The 26,559-nt window shown below is 42.7% G+C and overlaps 1 protein-coding gene across 2 annotated transcripts in view; it reads right to left on the bottom strand.

Annotated features, from left to right (window-relative positions):
* The window catches only part of LARP4B (La ribonucleoprotein 4B), a 119,358-nt gene that overhangs the window by 88,735 nt on the left and 4,064 nt on the right, over positions 1-26,559 (bottom strand). The gene's annotated exons all lie outside the window — the stretch shown is intronic.

Here is a 26,559-nt window from a genome sequence, read left to right as displayed (position 1 = left end):
AGTGTCTACAGCAGCATTTCCCAGCCAGTGTGCTGCCAGAACCAAACAGGTGCACCATGGAATTTTTTGAAAAAACTACATGAGAACACCAAAAAACTTTGCCTTTTATTTTAATTCGTGTTGGAGCTGGATCACATTCTGTACTTTTGCTCTCTAGGACAAGACCCCTTTCATTATTATGTGTGAGTCAAACTCGCTTTGGGGAATGGAGTGTAAGATGCAAATCTGAGTCCTGTGGAGTGGAAGGGGAAGCTGTCTTCTGATTGGCCATCTGCCTCACTGCCCCACCTCCTCCACAGGCAGAGCAACCAATCAGAGCTCAATCTTTTTCCCCTCCCGTTCTGTGATCAACAGGTCCCCTCCTCTGCCCTGCCCCCCCCTTCCTGCAGCCACTGGCCATGGGAAGAGACCCAGGACCCCAACCTGGAAGGGGAGCAGGGATCCCGCTGAAGCCCCCCAGGAGACGCAGAGGTTAGCTGGAAGGCAGAACCCATCCGGGTGGGGAAAGAACTGATGGGGGCTAGAGGGCAGAACTGGATTTGGAGACTGAGGGGCAGAATTTATTGCAAGGCAAGCGGTGGGCAGATGAGGGGGTGAGAACTCCTGCAACAGGGGTCAAAATCCTCATACCCAATACGTTTGAGAGCATAGGGATCACTAACACACTGAGGATAAACTGGGGAAGTTAACCAATCAGACTGAAAAATGTTTTGTAAACTAACCAACCATGTTTTGGGGGCCAATCTCCTGATTTGTTGGGGTCTGGTGGGGTTTTTTTTTTTGGTGTCTCTTCAGGTTGGCAATACTCTAAGTGGGGCTTAAGTATATTGCCTTTAAAAACAGAGTTACACATGCTTGGGAAGACTATTTTGGGAATGAGAAGAAATGATTATTAATTGCTCATCATCTCAAAATATTATTTTCAAGTGCGTGTCACTCTCTCCACTAAGCATGCTTTTGTCCAGAATTCTTGTATCTAGCTTTAATGTTAGTTTCCACTGTTGAAAATGTTAATTCTGGCACAAAAAAGACAGACTGATCTAACATCAGCTGGCATGGTTGTTTTGATTTTAACTGTACTAGCCTCATTCTGGATTGGCTCATGAATATTCAGGAGTTTACTTGGAGACAATATGGTGCTATGCCTGAAAATAATTAAAGGTATTAAGGTCTGCTGCAACAGAGAAGGTTGGCAACCACTGGTCAACAGTGTACTTGTCAGCTGAGGTATTATTGATGGGCACTACCCTCCAACCATTGGCCACCTATGCTTATGGACTAGTAACGGTAAGTGAACTGGATGCACTATAGTTCTGTATTTAACTTAGCTACCCAGCATAGGCCAGATATAAGTGTGATGAGTAAAATTGTTTAAGGCAGTAGTTCCCAAACTTGGTTCCCCAGCTTGTGCAGGGAAAGCCCCAGCCAGGACAGGCTGATTTGTTTACCTGCCACGTCCACAGGTTTGGCCGATCATGGCTCCCATTAGCCAGTTCACTGCTCCATGCCAGTGGGAGCTGCGGGAAACAGCATGGGTCAAGGAAGTGGGAGCCATGATTGGCCGAACCTGCGGACATGGCAGGTAAACAAACTGGCCCGGCCCAGCTGGGGCTTTCCCCTGCACAAGCGGCGCAACAAGTTTGGGAACTACTGGTCTAAGGCAATATTCAAAATTCAATGGAATAGGGGCCTTTGTCATGAGTACAAAGGTGAGCCAGCAAGCACCTCAGTGTACTAAGCTTCTATTTTTAGTAAACAGAGGCCTAGTCTACACTACATAGTTAGGTAGACAATCTACCTTATGTCAACCTAATAATGAATGTGTCTACACTACCAGGTCCCTTGTGCCAATGTAACTCGTCTGCCATGTCGACCTCGGCTATGCCTATGCTATGGACCTTACAGCAGCACAGTTGTACCACTGCAGCTGTGCCGATGTAAAGTCTCCTGTATAGCTGCTCTATGCCAGCAAAAGAGAGCTCTTCTGCCAGCATAACTAAACCATCCCTAAGGACCGATGGTAGCTATGTCAGCAGGACAGCATCTCCCACAGACATAGTGCTATTCACTGTGGTGCTTTTGTTGGTCAGGGGGATGTTTTGTTTTTCCCCCCCCTACACCCATGACTGACAAAAGTGCTAGTGTAGACATAGCCTTAATTACTCCACCTCCGTGAGAGACGAAGAACTTAATTCAATGTTGTTAGGTCAACGCAGAGGCAGTGTAGACACAGCGTTGCTTATGTTGACTTAACTGGCCTCCAGAAGGTGTCCCACAATGCTCCACTGTGACTTCTCTGGTAAATATGTTCAACTCTGCTGCACAGTAGCCAGGTACACAGGAAAAAGTCCCTCCCAGTTAAAGGACCAGGAACTTTTGAATTTCCATTTCCTGTTTTTTCGATGTGGAGAGTTCACCTGCACAGCTGATCATGGCAGCTCCACTCTACAAAACTGGAGTACACAGGAGGCGATGGATCTTATTAGTCTATGAGAAGAGGCTGTGCAGGCACAGCTGATTCAGCCACAGAAATGTAGACATCTATGAGCAGATTGTGCAGGACATGGGGGAGAAGGGCTACACCAGGGACACACAGCAGTGCCATGTGAAGGGCGAACAAAAAACAAAAAACAAAACAAAACCAACCTTCAAGGAACTGCAGCGGGCGTACCAGAAGGCAAGGGAGGTGAACAGTTGTTCTTGTGCAGCACTGCAGACATGCTGCTTCTACAAGGAGCCGCATGCGACTCTCAGCAGCGACCCCACCATGACCCCCGAGAGCAGCCTGGATACCTCTGAGGAGCTGGAGACCCAGGCCAGCATGGGCAACACTGAGGTGACAGTCTTTTGTCTTAGGTGAGGTACAGTGTCTATCTGCTTCCCAGTGGCCATACCAGGTAGGCAGATGGTGCCCAATGAAAAAGGACAGACAGACCAGAAATCCACTATAGAAATCTCCAGGAAACTTTTGTGGAGGTACTCTGAAATCTGTTGCAGAAAGTTTCTGGGGAGGGCTGCCTTATTTCTTCCACCACAGTAGGACACCAATGAGTGACAAAAGATTTGCTCACATAAGTGGTAGTGCAGACAGCATTAGGCTAAAGAATTTTAGAAAATTCCAGCCAAAACTGTTCAACTACTTCGAAGAACAAAGCTAAGCAAAACAATGCATTTTCTCTCCTATGCTAGTGATTGGGACCTTTTCCTCGAAAGCATCTAGAGTTCCCATGCTTTGGAGCAGGGACTTAATCTTTCAAGGACCTATCAGGGATGTTTACACCATCCCTGTGAAAATGGGCCAAAATACAAGTTTTGGGGGGAGGGGGAAGGAGATAGTTTGCATGTGCTGAGTGGAGACAAGTTTCAGCAGCTAAATTTCTCCCAAACATTCTGTGAACACTGGGCATGATTCAGGCTGGGTCTAAAAAGAACTTCCCCTGCAGCTCTGGAGTGCCGCAGACTGTGCCAGAGCTATGCACCATACAGGGGAAACAGGCAGAATCTACCTCCATCACTCACTCCTCTCCCTCAGGCAACATGAAGCAGGATGCTGCCTGACACAACAGGGACAAAAGCCAGACCTGGGTGGGAGGCAAGATGGAAGCTAGGAGTGCTGGAAAATGGAGCTGGCTGGAGAAGGAGATTGGGATGACAAGCCAAAAGAGCGGAGACTGGGACTGGTTAAGTGAGAATGGGACATGGACAAAGAGCTAGGGGTGGGGGAAAAAGAACTGGGACAGCTACAGGTTGTAAGACAAAGGGCAAAAGGAGTCATGCTTAAGGAAAATAGGCAGAAGACTGTGCCCACTAGAGTACACATCCCCCCAGCAGCCTGGAATGGAACCCAAGATCTCCAAGTTTCGCTATTCTTCTGCTGTCAACAAATATCCTTGAAACACGCTGGCAAAATTTGTGTCACATCCTCTTTAGAGCTGGTTCAGAGGATGACAACCTACTGTTTGTTAAGGTGTGTGAAGTAGGCAGATCCTATAATAAGCACTATAGAAGAGCCCATGAGAAAAATAATTCTTAAGAGCAGAGATTGAAGAGTATGCAATAGATAAGGCATGGGGCTGCATCCTGAATAAGGAGGAAAAAAAAATATTGAACACCTACTTAATAAGTAAGCACTGGCTGTCCTGTGCATTGATGAAAACAGGGGTCATGGAAAAAATAGTCTGATCACATAATTCAAGAATTCATCATAATGCACATACACAAAGGGGACAAATTAAGGTTACACAGGCAACCTCAATTCTAACTTTGGAGCAACCTTAATGTTATTTTAAACAGATTAATTTTTAAATATACACATGCGCACACTGAAGTTTTTAATAGTGTTGTGTTTTTAAAAAATAAATGAATGAATTCAGGTTAAAGTTTCTGATTTCAGGTTAAACTGACTTGCACACTTCATCTAATATACGAAAGCTTAGTTACTGAAGGAATCAATAGTAGTGACTTGTGCATTTACCATATTAGCCAGAGATGAATTTAAAGGGATGCCATCAACTCAAGTGTACTCTTTGTTTTTTGTTTTTAAGTGGTTCAGGTACGATACCTCCTCCTGAGCCCATGTCATTTTGTGGTTTTACAATCACTTTTTACCGATTTGATTTAAAGGGTTTCTTTTCTATACTTTAAAACATTAAAAAAGATCCACAAAGTAAAACCAACTACATAGGGAAACACAGGGATGCTATATGCAAGCCTTAGTGCACAAATGCACAAAGTAACTGGAAGATAAATTCTCCCCATTTTCATCCATAATAGTCTTTGCATGCTATTTGCGGATAAAGTGAAGTAGGATTTAAACTACTACTAAAGTTAAACATTTTAAAATCAGCAGGTCCAGATAACATGCATCCAAAAGTTTTAAAAGAATTGGCTGAGGAGCTCGTTAGATCATTAATATTGGCCTTCACTAAGTTTTGGAACAATGGGGCAGTTCCAGAAGATTAGGAGAAAGCTACGGGTATGTCAATATTTCAAAAGGGTGAATGGGATGACCTGAGTAATCATATACCTGTCAGTCTGACATTGATCCTGGGCAAGATAATGGAGGAGCTGACACAGGACTCTATTAATAAACATTAAAGGAGGGAGTGTTTAACTTGGTACCTCACAATATTTTGATTTAAAAAACTAGAATTTAAAATTAACATGGCATGCTTTAAACAGACTATACCAGCTAAGTGATAGGTCTCAATGTAATTGTGACCAGTGAATCATCACTGAGCAACTGTGTTTCTAGTGAGGATCCAGAGGCAACAGTTCATGGCCCTTTTACTATGACATTTTTATCAGCGACCTGGAAGAAAACATAAGATCATCACTGATCAGGTTTGCACAAATTGGGGGAGTAGTCAATAAGGACTGGTCACTGATACAGAGCAAACTGATTTGCTTGGTAAAGCTGGGTGCAAATAAATAATACCGTTTTAATATAAATGTATACATCTAAGAAGAAAGAATGTCAGCCATACTTACAAGATTGGGGACTCTACACTAGGAAGCAGTGACTTTCAGAAAGATATGTGGGTTCTGGTGCATAACCAACTGAAAATGTGCTCCCAAATCAACACTGTACCCAACAGAGCTAAAACGATTCTTGGATGCCTGTACAAGCAAATCTTGAGTAGGAGTAGTGGGGTTATTTTACCTCTGTTTTTGGCACTGATGTGACCACTGCTGGAATACTGTGTCCAGTTCTGGTGTGTACAATTCAAGAAGGATGTTGATAAACTGGAGAGAGTTTGGAGAAGAACCATGAGAATGATTAAGCGATTAGGAAACATGCCTTATTGTGACTGAGCTCTGAGTATTTAGCGGAACAAAAAGAGAAGGTTAAGGGAGGGAGTTGTTTACAGTCTTAAAAATTTAATAAAGGGCTCTTCAACCTAGCAGAGAAAGGTATAACATGATCCAACATCTGGAAGTTGAAGCAAGACAAATTCAGACGAAGGTGTTGTTAAAAAAAAAATTAACAGTGAGGGTAATTTGTTGGATCATATTAAAGAAGTTCTGTATTAAAATCACAAATGAGTTTGATTCCCCATAATTAGTAATACCCTGGAATTTAAACAAAGAGGTCTCTTGGTTTTTGGTACTGTTTCTCTCCCTCTGTGTGTGAAACCTGCAAGCTACTAATTGTGTTACTACATTCTAAGACAGAGTCTGTTCTCAAAGCAATTCTTTGTAACAACTACTCCTCACATAGAGAGAGACTCGAAGCAATACTCTGTAACAGAAACAGCACCCAGAGACTCCCTGCCCTTTTGTTGTATTCATCTTGATTTGTTAACAACTGTGATTAAAATAGACCTAGAGGATGTATGTGGATGGATGCTTGGTGTGGATAATAACTAAATGATCAGGGAGGTGCCAGCCCAAGAATCCAATGTCCATCGGCTGAAGGTGGTGTCAAGTGGAAATAACCAGAGGACCCCCCGAGGGCAGACCCCCCCACCCACCCACCCGTCTCAAGAATGGGAGAACCAAAGAACAAGGTAACATCTGGCAGCATGGCACATTCCTGACAGCTCCATCTGCTGATTGATTCAGCAACAGCATGATGAAGCAATTCCCAAAGACTGACATAGGAAGAAATTTCTTTTAAAATGAAAATGCTAGAAAGTGAGAACTTTGGGGTCTGATTCTGCAAACCAACTTCCAGGAATATCAGATGTGCATCTGACGAGGCCCTGCTCCCTCCTCATGTCCAGGCCACCTGGCCAGTGGCTTGGCATGAGCAACTCCAAGGCTGGTAACTATGATAACAACCTTGCAGAACATGTGTGTGCGCATGAATGTGTGAATAAATATGAAATTGAATGGAATGTTATAGCTATAACTAACTGCTTACTAGGATTCTTTTTGTATTCACAAAAGATGTGGTATTTTGCCTTTTCCCCTTTAATAAGATCCAGATGGTTTTTATTTTATTGGTATAACAAATTAACCATTGGAACAGCTTACCAAGGGTTATGGTGGATCACCATAAAGTTGAAGATATTCTCTAGGAATTATTTTGAGGAATTATTCTATGTGTGTTATAGGTCAGACTAGATAATCACTATGGTCCCTTCCGGCCTTGGAATCTATGAATTAAGTTGACAGTGTGCCTTTAATGTTCTTCTTAAAATGGGGACTGCATTTAGGCTCATTTACACCCTGGAACTAACCAGACTCAGGATTCAGCACACAAATAATTTTAGACTAATTTTTTTAGTTTTAGATCTTTCAGAACTGCTGGCCAGTTCCAGACTCACTGTGGACTGCATCTTTTCCAGGAAGAACAAAAAAAAAAAAAAATTACTAATACATTAAGATAGCCGTTGGGGCCACAGATTTTGCATATGGAAGTTTTAATTTTTATAACAAATTAGACACCAGAGGGCACTGTGACCAAAGTGGATGCAGGTTGCTTGACTTCCTAAGCAGTCCACAGAAAATCCCCAAACATTGTCTCCTAAAACCCACCATTCAACTACTGAAACCCCCAAGATGCCCTTTAGCTCAGCATTTTTCTCTCCAATATCTGGAAGCACACGGCCTCTGCTACCCCCATGGAGATCTGCCTCCTCACCTTCTACAAATGGTTGCCTGAGACTGATGGAATGCAAGCGGATGGCCGCTCAGCAAGCCGTGGCCACAGACACTGTTGAAACTGCATCTACCCTACAGACCACCATGACTAAGATTCACAGTGCACTTACAAGCTCTATTCAGATGGATGAGTGAAGCAGAACACAATTTCTGAAGCGGATGATGTTTTCAAAGACAACCAACTACAGGTTATGAAGAACTGGAATGATATCAAGATTGTTAAGACCAAGCTAACTAATCTAGAAAGCCATTCATGGCGATGTAACATCAGGATTGTGGGAATACAGAAAGATAAATCTTCTGAATTTGTCTCTAAACTCCTAACATGCCCTAACCAAGATTTTTGTTTTGATATACCTCAGGTACACCAGTTCCTTGCCCTCAAACCAGTTTCAGAAGATCAGCCTAGAGCACTGACTGAAGTTCATCACTAAGGAACTTATACTGCAGAAATCCAGAGGGGAAAAAAGAAGCTGTTAAGAACATAACAGTCATACTGAGTTAGATCAATGGTCCATTAGCCCAGTATCCCATCTCTGACAGTGGCCAGAAGGGAGCGAATGAACAGAACAGGGCAAATTCAAGTGTTCCATCCCGCATCATGCAAGGCCAGCTTCAGGCAATCAGAGGTTTAGCAATACCATTGCTTTATTAGATGGTGCTTCCCTATAGACTAATGTATCAAGGCTCTGTTGGTAAAGGGGATTACTAGAGCTGTAACATTTGGGTCCCAGGAGCTGTTTCACCTCATGCAGCCACCCTCCCCATCCCACAGGTGGCAAGTGGGAATTTTGGATGTTTAAACAAGACACTTTTTTGACTATATGGTACTAATGTCTATTTCTCTCTCCAATATCTTTTCCCCATTTTGTTTTTTCACTTATTTAATTCCTCTCTCTCCTCACCCTTCCCATTATCCTCCCATGCTGGAAATTTCCTTCCCACGCCTGCTGAATATATACTGGGAAGCAACAGCCTCCCCTGGATTATATAAAACTTTTGCTGTTTAGCTATGCAAGAACCATACCCTGTTCAAGAAAATTTGCAATTTTTCATTTATTCACAAACTGACTTTATACTTCATCTGGTACATTTTAACAACGAAGGCACCCATAATTAAACATGTCTCCTGGAATATAAAGGGTTTTAATAACCCTATTACCAAATACATTCATTACTAATGATGACGTCACCATGCTCTAAGAGATATGTGACAAAACTTGACGATCATAAACTGAACAGAGATTGGGTAGGCCTCATTTTCTAGTTGCTTTAATTCTAAAACGAGAGACAATGCTATATTAATACATAAAAAGGTGAATGATCAAAAGAGGTCTGAATGAGGGCAGAGGCATTGTCCTTAAGGCTGAAACTGGCAATTCTGTAATCATCTTCGCCAATCTCTATGGGCCAAACAGAGATGATCCTAATTTTTTTCATACTTTATTAATATAAATGACAAGGTCAGATCCAATTATTATAGATAGAGACTTTAACGAAACTCTAGATCCAGTCTTTGATAAATTTCTCCATCTCCATATAACACCGCTAAAACCCGTCAGGTACTTCATATATACCTGCCTAATTCAGGCTTACAAGGTATGTGGCAATTATAGCCTCTGTCCTTAGGATTGCCCAGTTTTGTTTTGTTTTTTCCCCAGCAGGTCATTCAACACATTCAAGATTGGACTATTTCTTACTATTATCACTTGATAAATCCCATCATTTATTGTGGTACTGTTATATTGTTATAGTTGACAATGCTCCTATGCATGTCTTTTAGGCCTACAGGGTATGTACCCGCCAACTAAAATGTGAGATTGAATACCTCTGAAATTTGATACTCACTAGAGTTATCAAATGATGTAAGAACTTTTTTCTTTTTCTTTCTTTAAAACAAATGCTGCCATTTCTTCACCAGCTGCCACATTTTGGGAAGCCATGAAAGCCTTCCTCAGAGACTCTATCAATTATTATGCGACCTTTATAAAAGGAGTGGAGAGAACAGAGAATTGATACCATTGCAAAGGAAATTAAGACCTGGGATGAAGACTATGCTTCTGCCCTCTGCCTAAAGAAACTCAGAACCCTCATCGAAAGGTATGAAATCAATAAACTTCTGCCCCAAAAGGCAGAGTTTACGTTATTTTGTTTGATGCAAGATTACTGGGAATCTGGCAAGAAAGCTGGCAAGCTATTGGCACAAAAGGCTAACAGAAATGAGACTAACCAATTTATTTGAGCATGAGCTTTCGTGAGCTACAGCTCACTTCATCGGATGCATACCGTGGAAACTGCAGCAGACTTTATATACACACAGAGAATATGAACCAATACCTCCTCCCACCCCACTGTCCTGCTGGTAATAGCTTATCTAAAGTGATCATCAGGTGGGCCATTTCCAGCACAAATCCAGGTTTTCTCACCCTCCACCCCCCCACACAAATTCACTCTCCTGCTGGTAATAGCTCATCCAAACTGACCACTCTCCAAGTTTAAATCCAAGTTAAAGCAGAACATCTGGGGGGGGGGGGGGAGGAAAAAACAAGAGGAAACAGGCTACCTTGCATAATGACTTAGCCACTCCCAGTCTCTATTTAAGCCTAAATTAATAGTATCCAATTTGCAAATGAATTCCAATTCAGCAGTTTCTCGCTGGAGTCTGGATTTGAAGTTTTTTTGTTTTAAGATAGCGACCTTCATGTCTGTGATTGCGTGACAAGAGAGATTGAAGTGTTCTCCGACTGGTTTATGAATGTTATAATTCTTGACATCTGATTTGTGTCCATTTATTCTTTTACGTAGAGACTGTCCAGTTTGACCAATGTACATGGCAGAGGGGCATTGCTGGCACATGATGGCATATATCACATTGGTGGATGTGCAGGTGAACGAGCCTCTGATAGTGTGGCTGATGTTATTAGGCCCTGTGATGGTGTCCCCTGAATAGATATGTGGGCACAATTGGCAACGGGCTTTGTTGCAAGGATAAGTTCCTGGGTTAGTGGTTCTGTTGTGTGGTGTGTGGTATGTGGTTGTTGGTGAGTATTTGCTTCAGGTTGCGGGGCTGTCTGTAGGCAAGGACTGGCCTGTCTCTCAAGATTTGTGAGAGTGTTGGGTCATCCTTTAGGATAGGTTGTAGATCCTTAATAATGCGTTGGAGGGGTTTTAGTTGGGGGCTGAAGGTGACGGCTAGTGGCGTTCTGTTATTTTCTTTGTTAGGCCTGTCCTGTAGTAGGTGACTTCTGGGAACTCTTCTAGCTCTATCAATCTGTTTCTTTACTTCTGCAGGTGGGTATTGTAGTTGTAAGAAAGCTTGACAGAGATCTTGTAGGTGTTTGTCTCTGTCTGAGTGGTTGGAGCAAATGCGGTTGTATCGCAGAGCTTGGCTGTAGACGATGGATCGTGTGGTGTGGTCAGGGTGAAAGCTGGAGTCATGCAGGTAGGAATAGCGGTCAGTAGGTTTCCGGTATAGGGTGGTGTTTATGTGACCATTGTTTTAGCACTGTAGTGTCCAGGAAGTGGATCTCTTGTGTGGACTGGACCAGGCTGAGGTTGGTGGTGGGATGGAAATTGTTGAAATCATGGTGGAAGTCCTCAAGGGCTTCTTTTCCATGGGTCCAGATGATGAAGATGTCATCAATATAGCGCAAGTAGAGTAGGGGCTTTAGGGGACGAGAGCTGAGGAAGCGTTGTTCTAAATCAGCCATAAAAATGTTCGCATACTGTGGGGCCATGCGGGTACCCATAGCAGTGCCGCTGATCTGAAGGTACACATTGTCCCCAAATGTGAAATAGTTATGGGTAAGGACAAAGTCACAAAGTTCACCCACCAGGTTAGCCGTGACATTATCGGGGATACTGTTCCTGACAGCTTGTAGTCCATCTTTGTGTGGAATGTTGGTGTAGAGGGCTTCTACATCCATAGTGGCCAGGATGGTGTTATCAGGAAGATCACCGATGGATTGTAGTTTCCTCAGGAAGTCAGTGGTGTCTCGAAGGTAGCTGGGAGTGCTGGTCGTGTAGGGCCTGAGGAGGGAGTCTACATAGCCAGACAATCCTGCTGTCAGGGTGCCAATGCCTGAGATGATGGGGCACCCAGGATTTCCAGGTTTATGGATCTTGGGTAGTAGATAGAATATCCCAGGTCGGGGTTCCAGGGGTGTGTCTGTGCGGATTTGATCTTGTGCTTTTTCAGGAAGTTTCTTGAGCAAATGCTGTAGTTGCTTTTGGTAACTCTCAGTGGGATCATAGGGTAATGGCTTGTAGAAACTCGTGTTGGAGAGCTGCCGAGCAGCCTCTTGTCATCATGAATAGGTCGGAATATGAACAACAGCACCTCCTTTGTCAGCCTTTTTGATTATGATGTCAGAGTTGTTTCTGAGGCTGTGGATGGCATTGCGTTCCGCATGGCTGAGGTTATTTCATATTCTCTATGTATATATAAAGTCTGCTGCAGTTTCCACGGTATGCATCCGATGAAGTGAGCTGTAGCTCACGAAAGCTCATGCTCAAATAAATTGGTTAGTCTCTAAGGTGCCACAAGTACTCCTTTTCTTTTTGCGAATACAGACTAACACGGCTGTTACTCTGAAACCTGTCATCAGAAATGAGATTGTTGCTATTCTCGACAGTAACAAATTATATACAACAATTAAAACAGATTTAAAACTATGTTTAGCTGAAGAGGGTATTGGTAAAGATGCCCTAGTAACTATTCTAATGGATTGTCTAGGATATTCATCTCTAAGTCTCAGAAGGAACTTAGAGACACCCCGCTAGAAATCACAGAACTGACTCAGGCAATAAAAGAAATAAAAGGTTGGAAAGACTACTGGCACAGACTAGTTTCCTACTGAATTTTATCAAAAGTTCACCTCCTAGATTAATGAATATTGTCAAGGAGGCCAGGAATCAGCAAACTTTCCCACCACTCTAAGAGAAGCTGTAATTTCAGTTATTTCTAGACCTGGAAAAGACCTCAGACTATGTAGTAATTACAGGCCAATTTCTTTAATCAATTGTGATACTAAAATTTTAAGCAAAAGCTTGTTATGCAGTTGGACAAAGGTCTCTAATATGACACACAAATCAGGTAGGCTTCCTTTATAATAGACATGGATCAGATAATGTGTGTCAATTGATATTATTGCCACTGAGAGATTCTAAAGAATCCTTAGCTGTCATTTCTTCAGATGCTGATAAGGCCTTTGACTATATAACCTGGGACTATTTTTTTCATGTAATATCAAAATTTTGATTTGATAACTAATTCATTGCTTGGATGGAGCTTTTCTGCTTTAGCTTGACTTAAAGGGTAATACCAATCGTATTATTTCTGCCTTTTGTTCCATTACAGAGAGGTCTGAGGCATGACTGCCCCCTTTCTCCTCTTCTGTTTGTTTAGCTTTACAGTGTTAAGTCATTTCCATCCAGGCAAATCAACATACCCATCATACCAGGATGGGATACGAAGAGAGAACAAGTTTATGCTCTACGTGGGTGATGCTCCTGTATTTGTCTCTAAGCCTGATACTGCTATTCCTAATCATTATTAATACGTTTGGACACAGGCCAGGACACAAAATTAATTGAGGGTAAATCAGAAATCCCGGGCATTAACATATGTGCAACAAGGGTTTTCATCACATTTGGACTTTCAATGGCAATCCTCTTGCATGAAATATTGAGAAATTCTGTAGCGATAATCAAGGTGGGCCATTGCCAGCAGTTAACAGGAATGTCTGAGGAACGGGGCGGGGAATAAACATGGGGAAGTAGTTTTACTTTGTGTAATGACCCATCCACTCCCAATCCCTATTCAAGCTTAAGTTAATTGTATCCAGTTTGCAAATTAATTCCAATACAGCAGTCTCTTGTTGGAGTCTGTTTCTGAAGTTTTATTGTTGTAATATTGCGACCTTTAGGTCTGTAATCGAGTGACCAGAGAGATTGAAGTGTTCTCTGACTGGTTTTTGAATGTTATAATTCTTGACGTCTGATTTGTGTCCATTTATTCTTTTACGTAGAGACTGTCCAGTTTGGCCAATATACATGGCAAAGGGGCATTCCTGGCACATGATGGCATGTATCACATTGGTAGATGTGCAGGTGAACAAGCCTCTGATAGTGTGGCTGATGTAATTATGATGGTGTCCCCTGAATAGATATGTGGACACAATTGGCAACGGGCTTTGTTGCAAGACTAGGTTCCTGGGTTAGTGGTTCTGTTGTGTGGTTGCTGGTGAGTATTTACTTCAGGTTGGGGGGCTGTCCGTAAGCAAGGACTGGCCTGTCTCCCAAGCTCTGTGAGAGTGAGGGATCATCCTTCAGCATAGGTTGTAGATCCTTGATGATGCGTTGGAGAGGTTTTAGTTGGGGGCTGAAGGTGATGGCTAGTGGCGTTCTGTTATTATCTTTGTTGGGCCTGTCCTGTAGTAGGTGACTTCTGGGTACTCTTCTGGCTTTGTCAATCTGTTTCTTCACTTCAGCAGGTCAAAAGGTCCCCCCGCCCCCCTGCTGGTAATAGCTCACCTTAAGTGATCACTCTCATCACAGTGTGTATGGTAACACCCATTGTTTCATGTTGTGTGTATATAAATCTCCCCACTGTATTTTCCACTGAATGCATCCGATGAAGTGAGCTGTAGCTAACGAAACCTTATGCTCAAATAAATTTGTTAGTCTCTAAGGTGCTACAAGTACTCCTGTACTTGTGTAAGGTGTCTGATAAGAGCACTCTGTGCCTGGAAGTCAATAAGGAAAACATATACGTGCAAAAAGCAATTTTAGGTTTGCTTCCAATGCTATTTCAGCTAAATTTATTTTCAGTGCTTTTGTCAAGCTTGAAGACAATGTACATAATGATACACAAAAAAACTGCTAAACAATTAAGTTGACTATACACAATATACCTGACATAAAACCGCGAGACAAAGGCAACGTAAGTTTAAGTCAATTTAACAGCACATGTGCCCTCACCCTTGCCAGCCACGGGTACACACCTTACTACGACCAGACATCACACCTGACAGCATGCCTTTACCCGATTACTGATTCCAAATAAACGCAACTGTCAATTTAAATAAACCATTAGCCTTCCCTTCTGCACATTGTCTTGCCATCCCAGAAGTTGGCAGAGTGGATTGTGGTCTGTGGTTTGTATGAACCTGTCCCTTTCCTGCCTTTTTGCTTGAGAGAACAGATTTAAAATTTTTATTAACGCTAATGTTAAAGTTATATAATATACAGGTTGAGAAAAGAGAGTGTCTGTACATCTGGGTATAGTGCTTAGATTACCTACAAATACAAAGCTTGTTTTTAAAAGTCATAGGATACAGAGTACATAATCAGCAATAACCTAAATTTAGGTGAATAAATTTAAGAATACAGTTTAAATATTAGAATCCAAAATACTACATTAAGCCCTGGTCTACACTAGGAGTTGAGGTCGAATTTAGCAGTGTTAAATCGATTTAACTCTGCACCCATCCAAACGACAAAGCCCCCCCCCCCCTTTTTTTTTTTTTTGACTTAAAGGGCTCTTAAAATAGATTTCTTTACTCCACCCCCGACATGGGGATGAGTGCTGAAGTTGGCCTTGCTGGGTGGAATTTGGGGTTCTGTGGATGCAATTAGACCGTATTGGCCTCTGGGAGCTATCCCAGAGTGCTCCATTGTGACCGTTCTGGACAGCACTCTCAACTCAGATGCACTGGCCAGGTAGACAGGAAAAGGCCGGCAAACTTTTGAATCTCATTTCCTGTTTGGCCAGCGTGGCAAGCTGCAGGCGAGTGCAGAGCTCATCAGCAGAGGGGACCATGGAGTCACAGAATCGCAAAATAGCTCCAGCATGGACTGAACAGTATCTGATTGCTGTATGGGGAAAGGAATCTGTGCTATCAGATCTCCGTTCCAGTTTTCGAAATGCCAAAACATTTGTCAAATATTTCCCAGGGCATGAAGGACAGAGGCCATAACAGAGACCCGAAGCAGTGCCACGTGAAACTTAAGGAGCTGAGGCAAGCCTACCAGAAAACCAGAGAGGCAAATGGCTGCTCCGGGTCAGAGCCCCAAACATGCTGCTTCTATGATGAGCTGCATGCTATTTTAGGGGGTTCAGCCACCACTACCCCAACCTTATGCTTTGACTCCTGCAATGGAGAGGGAGGCAACACGGAAGCAGATTTGGGGAATGAGGAAGATGATGATGATGAGGTTGTAGATAGCTCACAGTAAGCAAGCGGAGAAACCGGTTTTCCCGACAGCCAGGAACTGTTTCTCACCCTGGACCTGGAGCCAGTACCCCCCGAACCCACCCAAGGCTGCTTCCTGGACCCAGCAGGCGGAGAAGGGACCTCCAGTGAGTATCTTTTTAAACAGTATACATGGTTTAAAAGCAGGTGTGTTTAATGATTAGTTTGCCCTGGCATTCGCTGTCAGTACAGCTACTGGAAAAGTCTGTTAACGTGCCTGGGGATGGAGCGGAAATCCTCCAGGGACATCTCCATAAAGCTCTCCTGGATGTACTACCAAAGCCTTTGCAAAAGGTTTCTGTGGAGGGCAGCCTTATTCCATCCACCATGGTAGGACACTTTACCACACCAGGCCAGTAGCATGTACTTGGGAATCATTGCAGAACAGAGCATTGCAGCGTATGTTTGCTGGCGTTCAAACAACATCTGTTCTTTATCTCTGTTATATCAGGAGAGTGATATCATTCATGGTCACCTGGTTGAAATATGGTGGTTTTCTTAAGGGGACATTCAGAGGTGACCGTTCCTGCTGGGCTGTTTGCCTGTGGCTGAACAGAAATGTTCCCCACTGTTAGCCACGCGGTGGGAGGAGGCAAAATGTGACCTTGTAACGAAAGCACATGTGCTGTGTATGTAATGTTAACAGCAAGGTTTACCCTGAAAGAGTGTACCCATTGTTCTATAAAATGTGTCTTTTTAAATACCACTGTCCTTTTTTTTCCCTCCACCAGCTGCATGTGTTTCAAGTATCACAGGATCTTCTCCTTCCCAGAGGCTAACGAAGATCAGAAGGCGAAAAAAAACGCACTCACGATGAAATGTTGTCCGAGCTCATGCTGGCCTCCCACACTGACAGAGCACAGACAAATGCGTCGAGGTAGACAATATCAGAGTGCAGGAAAGCACAAGATGACCGGAAGGAGAGGGGGTGGGCTGAAGAGAGGGCTGAAGCTGATAGGTGGCAGCAGCATGATGAGAGGAGGCAGGATTCAATGCTGAGGCTACTGGAGGATCAAACTAATATGCTCCAGCGTATGGTTGAGCTGAAGGAAAGGCAGCAGGAGCACAGACCCCCGCTACAGCCCCTATGTAACCAGTTGCCCTACTCCCCAAGTTCCATAGCCGCCTCACCCAGACGCCCAAGAATGCGGTGGGGGGGGGCCCCTCCGGCCACCCAGCCACTCCACCACAGAGGATTGCCCAAGCAATGGAAGGTGGGCATTCAATAAGTTTTCAAGTACTGTGTGACCTTGTCCTTCCTGCCTCCACTACCCATCCCAGTGCTTCCCTCCTCCACTACCCCTCCTGAGCTACCTTGGCAGTTATCCCCCTATTTGTATGATGAATTAATAAAGAATGCATGAATGTGAAGCAACAATGACTTCTTTGCCTCTGCAAGCGATGATCGAAGGGGCAAGGGTACCCTGGTTAGCTTACAGGGAAATAGAGTGAATCAAGCGGGTGGCGGGGGAGGGGAGATCATCAAGGAGAAACAAACAGAACTTTCACACCATAGCCTGGCCAGTCATGAAACTGGTTTTCAAAGCTTCTCTGATGCGTACCGCACCCGCCTGTGCCCTTCTAACCGCCCCATGTAACCAGCGGCCAGGCGATTTGCCTCAACCTCCCACCCTGCCATAAACGTCTCCCCCTTACTCTCACAGATATTGTGGAGCGCGCAGCAAGCAGTAATAACAGTGGGAATATTGTTTCACTGAGGTCTAAGCGAGTCAGTAAACTGCACCCGCGCACTTTTAAACGTCCAAATGTACATTCTACCACCATTCTGCACTTGCTCAGCCTGTAGTTGAACAGCTCCTGACTACTGTCCAGACTGCCTGTGTACGGCTTCATGAGCCATGGCATTAAAGGGTAGGCTGGGTCCCCAAGGATAACTATAGGCATTTCAACATCCCCAATGGTTATTTTCTGGTCTGGGAAGAAAGTCCCTTCCTGCAGCTGTTGAAACAGACCAGAGTTCCTGAAGATGTGAGCGTCATGTACCTTTCCCGGCCATCCCACGCTGATGTTGGTGAAACGTCCCTTGTGATCCACCAGTGCTTGCAGCACTATTGAGAAGAACCCCTTGCGGTTTATGTACTCGCCGGCTTGGTGCTCCGGTGCCAAGATAGGGATATGGGTTCCGTCTATGGCCTCACCACAGTTAGAGAATCCCATTGCAGCAAAGCCATCCACTATGACCTGCACATTTCCCAGGGTCACTACCCTTGATATCAACAGATCTTTGATTGCATTGGCTACTTGCATCACAGCAGTCCCCACAGTAGATTTGCCCACTCCAAATTGATTCCCGACTGACCGGTAGCTGTCTGGCGTTGCAAGCTTCCATAGGGCTATTGCCACTCGCTTCTCAACTGTGAGGGCTGCTCTCATCTTGGTATTCTGGCACTTCAGGGCAGGGGAAAGCAAGTCACAAAGTTCCATGAAAGTGCCCTTACGCATGCAAAAGTTTTGCAGCCACTGGGAATCATCCGAGACCTGCAACACTATGCGGTCCCACCAGTCTGTGCTTGTTTCCCAGGCCCAGAATCGGTGTCCCACCGCATGAACCTGCCCCATTAGCACCATGATGCCCACATTGCCAGGGCCCGTGCTCTGTGTCCAGGTCCTCATCGCTCTCGTCACCGTGCTGACGTCACCTACTCGCCTGGTTTCGCTTTGCCAGGTTCCGGTGCTGCATATACTGCTGGATAATGCACGTGGCGTTTAATGTGCTCCTAATTGCCAAAGTGATCTGAACAGGCTTCATGCTTGCTGTGGTATGGCGTCTGCACAGAAAAAAGGCACAGAACGATTGTCTGCCGTTGCTCTGATGGAGGGAGGGCCTGACAACATGTACCCAAAACCACTTGTAACAATGTTTTTGCCCCATTAGGCATTGGGATCTCAACCCAGAATTCCAATGGGCGGCGGAGACTGCAGGAATTGTGGGATAGCTACCCACAGTGCAATGCTCCGGAAGTCGACGCTAGCCTCGGTACTGTGGAAGCACTCCAGAGTTAATGCGCTAAGAGCATTTTGTGTGGGGACACACTATCGACTATATAAAAACGATTTCTAAACGCTGACTTTATAAATTTGACCTAATTTCATAGTGTAGACATACCCTAAGGGAGTGTCTGTCAGTGTCCCCTACACACCCCTCACACCCAGAGCCCTTCCGTAACAGTGAATATCCTTTCATGTGAGGGCTGACACTTTTTTTTTTTAAAATAGCGTCTAATTGAGGACAGGGGGTTGCTCAAGTTTCACATCTAGATTTCTCATACCCTAGGCAAGTGTCTTAGTTTTAGGTCAACGAGCAGCTAACACTAGGCCAGGAATTCCCTCACTCTCAAGAGGAGGCGTTCACAGCCTCTGCTACCTCAGACAAAAGGGGAGAGCATCCCAAATGAGTAGTCACTACAACACTACTCCATCACTTTCCTCTGAACTCAGTTTGTAACTATTTAACCTCCCATATGGTCTCCTTCCCTAATTTTACTGCTGCCCCTACCAATAGTATTTCACCAATGAGAACAGCAGTGGAGTTAATTGAGGCAATTCCTCTCTATCAGCTGGGCAACTGCGCAGGAGTTGCAGGCAAATAAACGTTATCTTCTGTTATTACGGGGCACAATGAGGAAACCAAACAAAATTAATATCATTTGTGAGGGTGTGGGGAGGGGAAAAAAAAGAAGATGGGAGGAAGAGAAATGGGTTTGTTTCTTCCTTCCTCCTCCCCAAGGGAGCATCCTCAGCAGCAGCAGAGTACTGCAAGTAGAGCACTGTAAATGTTGCTTTGGGTGCTGGAGCTTCTAGAGTGAAACTGACAAGTCAAGCTGATTTCACTCTGCTACTGCTCTGAAGGGCTACCTGCAGCAGGGCAGATGCCAAGCCCCACTGTCAGACATCTAAGTCATGTCAGGTGGTTGCATTTGTAGTAAGATGCAGAATTCCCACAACAGTCTCAAGTGAACTCCTGCATTGAAACCAAGGAAGTGAGCTGGTTGGTCAGTGATCACTTACCTTTTGAATCAGAAACAGAAGAACAGTTGTCTGACTAAAAAAGGCAACATAGTCTAGGAACAACCACAGAGTTGGGAGCAGGGGTCAGCAACATATCCGTACATGGACACAAGCATCTGTGGTAAAAATGTTGAGGCCCGTGGTAATTTTTCAAGAAACGTTGAATGATTGAATGACATAACCCACCCAATGTCCATCACTAAGTACGGTAATTTTCTTAAGTGTCCTTCAAGCAATATGGTGGTGCCGACCTCTGGTTGGGAGCTAGGAGCTTCAGAGTTCTAACCCCAGATCTGCTTAATTAAACTCAGTTAATCTTTGCCTCAGTTTTCATTTTGTACAACAGGGATACTACTTCCCATTCCCACTTCACAGGCTAAGGGGGGTAGTTAGTGTTTGTACAGCATTTTGAAAAATTAGAGCTCTATAATATTTAGAATTATATATCGCATACTTCAGTACCTATTGACTACAAGCTTGGAGATGGGTGGTAAACAGGTGTCTCTTGCTGAAGATGAAACCATAGTTTATTAATGCCTACACATTCAGTGATCAAGGACCAGAAAACCAGAACCAGGTGAGAGGAATCAATTGATTTTTCTGCACTTATTAACTTTTTTGATCGGTTTTATTATTGTTTCACCTACTTTGAAGAAGAAAACTGTAAACACTTCGATAAGAGCCCTGAAAAGCTGTCTAGTTTCACTGTAGTATTTACGTGTTTCAATATGCTCTGCCAGGATGCCATTTTGTAAATTTCAAATCTAAAATGAAGCTCCTCAACAATCTTTAGACAACCATATGCCTAGAAACAACAGGCTGGGAGATCATAGTCTCCAGCACTTACAGCCTACAACTGTCACAAATGGCTATGCTAGCTCTTCTTACACCAACGAACAAGTCCTGCTTTTAAAGCAGAGCTAAAGAAAGCACATTTATACAGGAGAAAGAAAACTGTTTTACAGCTCAAGTTCAAGACCACATTAAAGAGAATCAGTTAATTCACCAACACCGAATTGCTACAACGTTCTGGCCTTCATAGTCTCCATTAAGGCCATTTGGATTAAAAGCTGCATAACATTTCCATCCCCACCCTTTTAAGTATGCACACAGAAAGGCAGAATGATCAACACACACTGACTGAAACAAATAAATGTGTTCTGACAACAGAAAAAATAAAGCTGCTCTTGGACTTGATGGAGGGCTATGGTTGTGTTACATCCATGTAGATGTTGTCTACACTGGCTCCTCAGCTGGCCAAATCACAAGATTTAAACTCCTAGGCAGAAGTGGTTCAGAAGACAGCTAACAAGAGCCTCCTAGTCAGATCAAAAGATTTTACAGGTTTACTAATGATTTTAGTGAAAGTATGAGCTGATTTATTTATACACATATGCATATGGTGCTCCAAACAATACAGTTTAAGAAAACATGGTTAAGTAATCTCACAGCTTTGCAGTATTCCCCTCCAAGCTAGTCAGCAGTTTTAAGTAACAGTCATGGTCACACATGACCTTGTGACTTAACAAAAGGTTCAAGAAGAGGCTTAAAAAGGTTCACCACTTAAGGCAAAAACCACACTTGGACATTTCAAAGATTCTACACTTGCAGCAAGATTAGTAGTTTTGTTCTTCTATTTCTCACTCACTACATAAGCAAAACTGTAAAAAATTCCAGGTGCCAGATACTGAGCCACAATGCATTCTAAATAAATCTAAATCTAAGAGTGAAGGAGAGGGACAGGGGGAAGAGGAGAACTGACAAGTTTCTCTACATTTATTTCACATGGCTATTAGTCCTAGTGGTCAGGTGAAGGTGATGAGAGATTCACATGACTAAGAAAAGCCTCATGAACGGGAAATTCATCTAAGTGCACACAGGACAAATATTTTTATAGGGTATGATAAAAGTTGTAGTTTGTTTCTAGAAAGCTATTGAATCTTAGATTGAAATTTGCCTTCAGCAGTAAGTGTCCATAGTCTGCAAATTTGGGCATTAGAGCTGAGTCCCTTTTTCCCCCCGACTGTAGTGGAAAACTTAACTATAACTGGTTTCAGAGTAACAGCCGTGTTAGTCTGTATTCGCAAAAAGAAAAGGAGTACTTGTGGCACCTTAGAGACTAACCAATTTATTTGAGCATGAGCTTTCGTGAGCTACAGCTCGCTTCATCCGATGAAGTGAGCTGTAGCTCACGAAAGCTCATGCTCAAATAAATTGGTTAGTCTCTAAGGTGCCACAAGTACTCCTTTTCTTTTAACTATAACTGACACTGGAAGGGGTTTACTGATGACACAGATTAAAAAAAGGGGGGGCTGCTTTTTTTCCCCATTGGACTATGATTTCAGAGTTTGTCTTACACCTCACCTCTGCAACTCTTTGAGTACTTCTCTTTCGAGGATGCAGATGAAGTCCAGAAAATTAATGTTCCTCTAATATTTCCACTGTCTTAAGAAGCAATTATCTATGACCCCATCTAGAACCCAACTATTGCTTAAAGGAGCTCATCTATACTGCTGCCGCATCAACAAGACTACAGGAAAACCTCTTTCACTTTATGGTAGTAAAGATAAACATAAGCTGCTTGCATTGGCTCTTACCAACTCAATCATGGGAGTCAGCTTTCATGTTAATGCTGAAACTTTTGCTGACTTGTAATGCAAGGCTTTATTCCTATTTCTGAGTAACACACAATGTTTCTTGAAACTGAAATTTGAATGTTTTGTGGGGTAAGGAACACAGCACATCTTAATTTACCAACATCATTGGAAACAGAGTTTAGACATAGGGTCACTTCAGAAATTACGCTTAGGTCCTCAAAATAAATGGTAGAGCTGCAAAGTAACTCCTTAAATCATTCAAGGCCAGTGCCAAGACATATCACCCAATATTTCATTTACACCTCTAGAGCTCCTTGGAAGGGACTCAAGCCTTTAACAGATGCAGTGATTCACTACAACACCCTCGAAGGAGACAAGAAGGTTTATCCATTTTATATATAATGGAGTGTCTTCCCCAGAGCCACATCCAATTTATCAGAGCTGGGACTAGAACAGTAAACTCAATTAATTCCCTGTTCTGTAACCACTGTATCTTACTTCCTTTTCCTTATTTACAAAGATGACATTTACGTTTTCCTCACCATTCCCCTCTCCTGTCATCAAGAAGACTGGGTAATATACTCTTGCAATACTGAGAGCTCTGCTAGAAACTCTAGGAAAAACAGTTTTCAACTTGAAGTTTAAGGTACACATTGCCCCCTCAAATTAACATATGCTAGTTTGATGCAAGACAACCCCCTGGCACTCTCTCCACCCAGACATGGGCCCTAGAGACAAGAAAACCAGCACCACCGCTGAGGGTGTCCCAGAGCCTCAAGAGAACATCAGAGATTGCAGCAGAATTAGAACTATCCAGAAGAACCCAACAGAACCACATTAGCCCTGGAGTACACCATTAACTTTCTAAAGCTCCAGAGCTTAGAAATACCATGAAGGTGACAGATACAGGAATTAGTTACTTTTTGTAATTTTAGTTTTTTAGAAGGTAAAGCCACTTGAGAGCTGTGATTAGCACAAAACCCCCTAATTTGCTTTAGTTTAAAATGGAAATGAGAGTATACTGGAAGGTTTACTTTTTTAGCTTCTCAGAATGCAAGTCTTCTAGTTGAGTCTAAGACAGGGTCAACTTATTTGATCATACCCCCCGTCTTCATGTCTGTAGAAGTTTACAGCACCCTCCCCGCCACATAAATACATATACTAATATGTGTAGCGGCGGCAGCGCTCCTCTCAAATCTGTTTCCCCCCCCCCGCACTGTTGCACAAATGAGCCAACAATCCACTGTAAAACGAGCAAAAGCAAATCTGCAATTGTAGTCCATGCTTACAATTAAATGGGCACACCGCCTCATAGCGAACGGATTAACAACAGATAGCAACGACTTTGTACAACGCTATGCAAGCTAAACAGAACACTGTCAAAATGCACAGCACCATCTGAGGACTGGATAGGTCTGGAGGAATCAGCTTTTCAGGTTATTCACTGGTGTAGGTAAAATGTGGACAATAAATCTCATCTCCCCCCCCCCCCACCGCCCCCGCAAAAGCTTCTCATGCCCTCCCTTCCCGGAGTATACTCCACACCCCCCAGAGTGGTCTGCCCCTCCAGTTTGAAAACCTCTGGTCTATGATACTGTAGTTTCATATTTCAGTACAACTGTACACCTCTAAAACAAAGGCATGATTTAACCCAACAAGAAAAGAGAGAGAAGTCTAACTCTGGGCTGACATTTTGCCTTAAGTACCTTCCCTTGATAAACCAGATACTACCAAGGTATTTCTTCTTCACATTGCTTCTCTTCATGTGTCAGTATAATAATGCCTGCATCTGAAATTTTCCATGCACTGAAGTAGTGGGTTTTTTACCCATGAAAGCTTATGCCCAAATAAATCTGTTAGTCTTTAAGGTGCCATTGGACTCCTTGTTGTTTTTGTAGATACAGACTAACATGGCTACCCCCGATACTTGATACCAAGGTATTGACTGGAACACTGCCTCTTGCTCTAGCAACCAGAGACAAGACTGAAAGTTTCACCTTGAAGCTATAAAGTTAATTTAATGGGCACTACCAAGGTTTAGGTCAAAAGTCTGGTCTAATTCAACAGATCTTAATGGGCTTATATTCTAAACAATTAAAATATATATTCTAAAAACTGCATATTTTGAGTCCACAACAAACGTTTTCCTTATTTAAGTAAAAGAGCATTTCATTGAAGTTTGAGACATTAGATCATTTGATTTTTTAGGGCTTTGAGAAATAGTCTCTAACCTTCACATGCAGTTTGCATGATTAATCAGGTTTTCTAAGAAAGTGATGTTATCCAACCAATTTGCAAAACTGCTTAGTTTAAGACCCATTATATATTTAATGTTTTTTTAAAAATTGGCAATCAAAAGGATTTAAAAAGTCACTGGGACATTTGCTAGAGTTAGGACTGACCAGAGCATATAACGGGGAAGCTATGGCAGTACTGGTACAACATGTTTTCTTCAACCACAGCAGATCTTTGGAGCATGACAGCAAAACAAAAGTGCTGACACATTCAAAGCCCAAGTGGGAGTTATACTATGAGATCAAATATAATTGATAGTACAGGCAATGAAAGAAAAAGCTCTTAAGAACTAGCTTTCTTTCAATGAAAATGTTGGCTCAATTCATGAAGATTCTTTTAATAAAAAATGGTTAAATTTCTTTTACAGAACAATCTAAAGTCAGTTTCCTTCTCAGTTTCTCTGGAGGTCACTCCAAAAAAAACTTTTCCAATGTAACTTAAGAATCTTTTAGCTTATGCTTGTGAATGTCCTAAAGGTAAGATCCAAGTCTTTATAAACTATATTAATTTCAAGTGGTCACAAATGTATGTTCATTAAACTTGCCATTTTCCTCACTTTTAGGACATTCTACCTTGAATTATTGACCATGATTAGGTAAGATTTTATATTTGACAAAAAGTGAATTAAATAGCTCAATGGAGGTTGATCACTTCAACATTATTTTTTGCAACTAATCCATGCTCCAGCCCACAACATAACACTAATGCACAATCTTTTAAAAATAAGCAAACTGGTACACAAGAGACACCTAATGTAGTTCACTTTTATTGATAGCTAGTCTGACAGTCCCGTTTGTAATCAGAGCTACTGGTAATTCAGGTTTTTTGGCTCATTGTTAAAGGATGGACTTGTTCCAAAATTTCAGCCTGGATTCAAATCTAATACTCCATCCTTAAACTTTCCCCACAAGTCAAAATACTTTGGCACAACGCACACTACCATATTGCTCTGAAACCGTGTCAATATCTTGATACCATGGAGCAAGATAAAATGTCAACGTGCATCAGAACCCTCGGAATTTTTTGGTCAAATAGTTTTCATGCACAAATGTGGTTCTGGGGCAACTGAAGTGAACCACTTCAATGTTTTCAATTTCTTCCCATTCTCCCCCCAAATTCCTCACTGCTTTTTTTTATTTGGCCAAAACTTTGTCGAATTTACAAATAATTTTCAACCCAATAAACAAATGGAAAAAAAATTGAAAAAAAAAACTTAACTGTTCATTTCAATTTTTTAAATGAAACATGTATTTGTTTCAAAATGATGTCATTTTGAAATGTAGATGGATTTGTTTAAAAAAATATACACCCCACAAAACATAAAAAACTGAAAAAACCCTAACTGAAATTTTTGTTTCTTGTTTCAGTGAGAAAAACCAGTTCAGTCACTGAACTGAAAAGAAAACCCACCAATTATTCACCCAGCTCTAATCATAACACTTTGGAGAATCTTGTTAAATGTCACAAGCCAAAGTGCATCAGGTGAATACTTAGATGAGAAACAGAAAAATAAGAAGTGCTATTCTCAGCTACCTAGAAGAAGAGTAGGGAGAACCATGCAATCCACTGTGCCATCCTTCAGGCATAACAGAACTACTTATCAGAGACTGGGTGGCAACATAGGCAGGATTAAGGACGCCAACCCCAGTGACCTAGTCAAATTCCATTGTGGATAATTATGTTCTGCCCACTTTTGTTCCAGTAACCTGGAAAAGTTACTGTTCACTTCCTATCTCTGAACTGCTGTGTAGGACTATCAATTAATGTCTGAGTTT

The sequence above is a fragment of the Lepidochelys kempii genome, chromosome 2 (genome assembly GCF_965140285.1).
Source record: "Lepidochelys kempii isolate rLepKem1 chromosome 2, rLepKem1.hap1, whole genome shotgun sequence".
Taxonomy (NCBI): domain Eukaryota; kingdom Metazoa; phylum Chordata; order Testudines; family Cheloniidae; genus Lepidochelys; species Lepidochelys kempii.
Note: the sequence above shows the minus strand (reverse complement) of the source record. Positions and strands in the feature narration are given on the sequence as shown.